Genomic DNA, 6820 nt, shown 5'->3' with positions numbered 1-6820 from the left:
CACTCTTTCTCACTCTTTCTCCTACTCACTCTTTTCTCACGCTTTCTCTTACTCACTCTTTCTCACTCTTTCTCCTACTCACTCTTTCTCACTCTTTCTCCTACTCACCCTTTCTCACTCTTTCTCCTACTCACCCTTTCTCACTCTTTCTCACTCTTTCTCCTACTCACTCTTTCTCACTCTTTCTCCTACTCACTCTTTCACACTCTTTCGCCTACTCACTCTTTCTCACTCTTTCTCCTACTCACTCTTTCACACTCTTTCTCCTACTCACTCTTTCTCATGCTTTCTCCTACTCACTCTTTCTCACTCTTTCTCCTACTCACTCTTTCTCACTCTTTCTCCTACTCACTCTTTCTCACTCTTTCTCCTACTTACTCTTTCTCACTCTTTCTCCTACTCACTCTTTCACACTATTTCGCCTACTCACTCTTTCTCACTCTTTCTCCTACTCACTCTTTCTCACTCTTTCTCCTACTCACTCTTTCTCACTCTTTCTCCTACTCACCCTTTCTCACTCTTTCTCACTCTTTCTCCTACTCACTCTTTCACACTCTTTCTCCTAATCACTCTTTCTCACTCTTTTTCCTACTCACTCTTTCTCACTCTTTCTTCTACTCACTCTTTCACACCACTCTTTCACACTCTTTCTCCTACTCACTCTTTCTCACTCTTTCTCCTACTCACTCTTTCATACTCTTTCTCCTACTCACTCTTTCACACTCTTTCGCCTACTCACTCTTTCTCACTCTTTCTCCTACTCACTCTTTCTCACTATTTCTCCTACTCACTCTTTCTCACGCTTTCTCCTGCTCACTCTTTCTCACTCTTTCTCCTACTCACTCTTTCTCACTCTTTCTCCTGCTCACCCTTTCTCACTCTTTCACACTCTTTCTCCTACTCACTCTTTCTCACTCTTTCTCCCTACTCACCCTTTCTCACTCTTTCTCCTACTCACTATTTCAACTCTTTCTCCTACTCACTCTTTCACACTCTTTCTTCTAATCACTCTTTCACACTCTTTCTCCTACTCACTCTTTCTCACTCTTTATACTACTCACTCTTTCACACTCTTTCTCCTACTCACTCTTTCTCACTCTTTCGCCTACTCACTCTTTCTCACTCTTCTCCTACTAACTCTTTCTCACTCTTTCTCCTACTCACTCTTTCACACTCTTTCTCCTACTCACTCCTTTTCACTCTTTCTCCTACTCACTCTTTCTCACTCTTTCTCCTACTCACTCTTTAACACTCTGTTCTCCTACTCACTCTTTCTCACTCTTTCTCCTACTCACCCTTTCTCACTCTTTCTCACTCTTTCTCCTACTCACTCTTTCACACTCTTTCTCCTACTCACTCTTTTTCACTCTTTCTCCTATTCACTCTTTCTCACTCTTTCATCTACTCACTTCTTTCACACTCTTTCTCCTACTCACTCTTTCTCACTCTTTCTCCTACTCACTCTTCATACTCTTTCTCCTACTCACTCTTTCACACTCTTTCTCCTACTCACTCTTTCTCACTCTTTCTCCTACTCACTCTTTCACACTCTTTCTCCTACTCACTCTTTCTCACTCTTTCACCTACTCACTCTTCTCACTCGTTCTCCTACTCACCCTTTCTCACTCTTTCACACTCTTTCTCCTATTCACTCTTTCTTCTACTCGCTCTTTCACACCACTCTTTCACACTCTTTCTCCTACTCACTCTTTCTCACTCTTTCTCCTACTCACTCTTTCTCACTCTTTCTCCTACTCACTCTTTCTCACTCTTTCTCCTACTCACTCTTTCATACTCTTTCTCCTACTCACTCTTTCACACTCTTTCGCCTACTCACTCTTTCTCACTCTTTCTCCTACTCACTCTTTCTCACTATTTCTCCTACTCACTCTTTCTCACGCTTTCTCCTACTCACTCTTTCTCACTCTTTCTCCTACTCACTCTTTCTCACTCTTTCTCCTACTCACCCTTTCTCACTCTTTCACACTCTTTCTCCTACTCACTCTTTCTCACTCTTTCTCCTACTCACTCTTTCACACTCTTTCTCCTACTCACTCTTTCTCCTACTCACTCTTTCTCACTCGTTCTCCTACTCACCCTTTCTCACTCTTTCACACTCTTTCTCCTATTCACTCTTTCTTCTACTCGCTCTTTCACACCACTCTTTCACACTCTTTCTCCTACTCACCTCTTTCTCACTCTTTCTCCTACTCACTCTTTCAAACTCTTTCGCCTACTCACTCTTTCTCGCTCTTTCTCCTACTCACTCTTTCTCACGCTTTCTCCTACTTACTCTTTCTCACTCTTTCTCCTACTCACTCTTTCTCACTCCTTTCTCCTACTCACTCTTTCTCACGCTTTCTCCTACTCACCCTTTCTCACTCTTTCACACTCTTTCTCCTACTCACTCTTTCACACTCTTTCTCCTACTCACTCTTTCACACTCTTTCTTCTAATCACTCTTTCACACTCTTTCTCTCTACTCACTCTTTCTCACTCTTTCTACTACTCACTCTTTCACACTCTTTCTCCTACTCACTCTTTTCTCACTCTTTCGCCTACTCACTCTTTCTCACTCTTTCTCCTACTAACTCTTTCTCACTCTTTCTCCTACTCACTCTTTCTCACTCTTTCTCCTACTCACTCTTTCATACTCTTTCTCCTACTCACTCTTTCACACTCTTTCGCCTACTCACTCTTTCTCACTCTTTCTCCTACTCACTCTTTCTCACTATTTCTCCTACTCACTCTTTCTCACGCTTTCTCCTGCTCACTCTTTCTCACTCTTTCTCCTACTCACTCTTTCTCACTCTTTCTCCTGCTCACCCTTTCTCACTCTTTCACACTCTTTCTCCTACTCACTCTTTCTCACTCTTTCTCCTACTCACCCTTTCTCACTCTTTCTCCCTCACTATTTTCACACTCTTTCTCCTACTCACTCTTTCACACTCTTTCTTCTAATCACTCTTTCACACTCTTTCTCCTACTCACTCTTTCTCACTCTTTATACTACTCACTTTTCCTCCTACTCACTCTTTCTCACTCTTTCGCCTACTCACCTCTTTCTCACTCTTTCTCCTACTAACTCTTTCTCACTCTTTCTCCTACTCACTCTTTCACACTCTTTCTCCTACTCACTCCTTTTCACTCTTTCTCCTACTCACTCTTTCTCACTCTTTCTCCTACTCACTCTTTAACACTCTGTTCTCCTACTCACTCTTTCTCACTCTTTCTCCTACTCACCCTTTCTCACTCTTTCTCACTCTTTCTCCTACTCACTCTTTCACACTCTTTCTCCTACTCACTCTTTTTCACTCTTTCTCCTATTCACTCTTTCTCACTCTTTTCATCACCTTTCCTCTTTCTCCTCTCACTCTTTCTCACTCTTTCTCCTACTCACTCTTTCACACTCTTTCGCCTACTCACTCTTTCTCGCTCTTTCTCCTACTCACTCTTTCTCACTCTTTCTCCTACTCACTCTTTCTCACGCTTTCTCCTACTTACTCTTTCTCACTCTTTCTCCTACTCACTCTTTCTCACTCTTTCTCCTACTCACTCTTTCTCACGCTTTCTCCTACTCACCCTTTCTCACTCTTTCACACTCTTTCTCCTACTCACTCTTTCACACTCTTTCTCCTACTCACTCTTTCACACTCTTTCTTCTAATCACTCTTTCACACTCTTTCTCCTACTCACTCTTTCTCACTCTTTCTACTACTCACTCTTTCACACTCTTTCTCCTACTCACTCTTTCTCACTCTTTCGCCTACTCACTCTTTCTCACTCTTTCTCCTACTAACTCTTTCTCACTCTTTCTCCTACTCACTCTTTCTCACTCTTTCTCCTACTCACTCTTTCATACTCTTTCTCCTACTCACTCTTCCACACTCTTTCGCCTACTCACTCTTTCTCACTCTTTCTCCTACTCACTCTTTCTCACTATTTCTCCTACTCACTCTTTCTCACGCTTTCTCCTGCTCACTCTTTCTCACTCTTTCTCCTACTCACTCTTTCTCACTCTTTCTCCTGCTCACCCTTTCTCACTCTTTCACACTCTTCTCCTACTCACTCTTTCTCACTCTTTCTCCTACTCACCCTTTCTCACTCTTTCTCCTACTCACTATTTCACACTCTTTCTCCTACTCACTCTTTCACACTCTTTCTTCTAATCACTCTTTCACACTCTTTCTCCTACTCACTCTTTCTCACTCTTTATACTACTCACTCTTTCACACACTTTCTCCTACTCACTCTTTCTCACTCTTTCGCCTACTCACTCTTTCTCACTCTTTCTCCTACTAACTCTTTCTCACTCTTTCTCCTACTCACTCTTTCACACTCTTTCTCCTACTCACTCCTTTTCACTCTTTCTCCTACTCACTCTTTCTCACTCTTTCTCCTACTCACTCTTTAACACTCTGTTCTCCTACTCACTCTTTTCTCACTCTTTCTCCTACTCACCCTTTCTCACTCTTTCCTCCTACTCACTCTTTCACACTCTTTCTCCTACTCACTCTTTTTCACTCTTTCTCCTATTCACTCTTTCTCACTCTTTCATCTACTCACTCTTTCACACTCTTTCTCCTACTCACTCTTTCTCACTCTTTCCTCCCACTCACTCTTTCATACTCTTTCTCCTACTCACTCTTTCACACTCTTTCGCCTACTCACTCTTTCTCACTCTTTCTCCTACTCACTCTTTCTCACTATTTCTCCTACTCACTCTTTCTCACGCTTTCTCCTGCTCACTCTTTTCTCACTCTTTCTCCTACTCACTCTTTCTCACTCTTTCTCCTACTCACTCTTTCACACTCTTTCTCCTACTCACTCTTTCTCACTCTTTCTCCTACTCACTCTTTCTCACTCGTTCTCCTACTCACCCTTTCTCACTCTTTCACACTCTTTCTCCTATTCACTCTTTTCTTCTACTCGCTCTTTCACACCACTCTTTCACACTCTTTCTCCTACTCACTCTTTCTCACTCTTTCTCCTACTCACTCTTTCAAACTCTTTCGCCTACTCACTCTTTCTCGCTCTTTCTCCTACTCACTCTTTCTCACTCTTTCTCCTACTCACTCTTTCCTCACGCTTTCTCCTACTTACTCTTTCTCACTCTTTCTCCTACTCACTCTTTCTCACTCTTTTTCCTACTCACCCTTTCTCACTCTTTCACACTCTTTCTCCTACTCACTCTTTCTCACTCTTTCTCCTACTCACTCTTTCTCACGCTTTCTCTTACTCACTCTTTCTCACTCTTTCTCCTACTCACTCTTTCTCACTCTTTCTCCTACTCACCCTTTCTCACTCTTTCTCCTACTCAACCTTTCTCACTCTTTCTCACTCTTTCTCCTCCCACTCTTTCTCACTCTTTCTCCTACTCACTCTTTCACACTCTTTCGCCTACTCACTCTTTCTCACTCTTTCTCCTACTCACTCTTTCACACTCTTTCTCCTACTCACTCCTTTCTCATGCTTTCTCCTACTCACTCTTTCTCACTCTTTGCTCCTACTCACTCTTTCTCACTCTCTTTCTCCTACTCACTCTTTCTCACTCTTTCTCCTACTTACTCTTTCTCACTCTTTCTTCCTACTCACTCTTTCACACTATTTCGCCTACTCACTCTTTCTCACTCTTTCTCCTACTCACTCTTTCTCACTCTTTTCTCCTACTCACTCTTTCTCCTACTCACTCTTTCACACTCTTTCTCCTACTCACTCTTTCACACTCTTTCTCCTACTCACTCTTTCTCCTACTCACTCTTTCACACTCTTTCTTCTACTCACTCTTTCTCACTCTTTCTCCTACTCACTCTTTCTCACTCTTTCTCCTACTCACTCTTTCTCACTCTTTCTCCTACTCACTCTTTCACACTATTTCGCCTACTCACTCTTCTCACTCTTTCTCCTACTCACTCTTTCTCACTCTTTCTCCTACTCACCTCTTTCTCACTCTTTCTCCTACTCACTCTTTCACACTCTTCTCCTACTCACTCTTTCACACTCTTTCTTCTACTCACTCTTTCACACCACTCTTTCACACTCTTTCTCCTACTCACTCTTTCTCACTCTTTCTCCTACTCACTCTTTCACACTCTTTCTCCTACTCACTCTTTCTCACTCTTTCTCCTACTCACTCTTTCTCACTCTTTCTCCTACTCACTCTTTCTCACGCTTTCTCCTATTCACTCTTTCTCACTCTTTCTCCTAATCACTCTTTCTCACTCTTTCTCCTACTTACTCTTTCTCACGCTTTCTCCTACTCAATCTTTCTCACTCTTTCTCCTACTCACTCTTTCTCCTACTCACTCTTTCTCACGCTTTCTCCTACTCACCCTTTCTCACTCTTTCACACTCTTTCTCCTACTCACTCTTTCACACTCTTTCTCCTACTCACTCTTTCACACTCTTTCTTCTAATCACTCTTTCACACTCTTTCTCCTACTCACTCTTTCTCACTCTTTCTACTACTCACTCTTTCACACTCTTTCTCCTACTCACTCTTTCTCACTCTTTCGCCTACTCACTCTTTCTCACTCTTTCTCCCTACTAACTCTTTCTCACTCTTTCTCCTACTCACTCTTTCACACTCTTTCTCCTACTCACTCCTTTTCACTCTTTCTCCTACTCACTCTTTCTCACTCTTTCTCCTACTCACTCTTTCACACTCTTTCTCCTACTCACTCTTTCTCACTCTTTCTCCTACTCACCCTTTCTCACTCTTTCTCACTCTTTCTCCTACTCACTCTTTCACACTCTTTCTCCTACTCACTCTTTCTCACTCTTTCTCCTACTCACTCTTTCTCACTCTTTCTCCTACTCA

The sequence above is a fragment of the Ambystoma mexicanum genome, chromosome 13 (genome assembly GCF_040938575.1).
Source record: "Ambystoma mexicanum isolate Mex_15411 chromosome 13, UKY_AmexF1_1, whole genome shotgun sequence".
NCBI lineage: Eukaryota > Metazoa > Chordata > Amphibia > Caudata > Ambystomatidae > Ambystoma > Ambystoma mexicanum.
Note: the sequence above shows the minus strand (reverse complement) of the source record.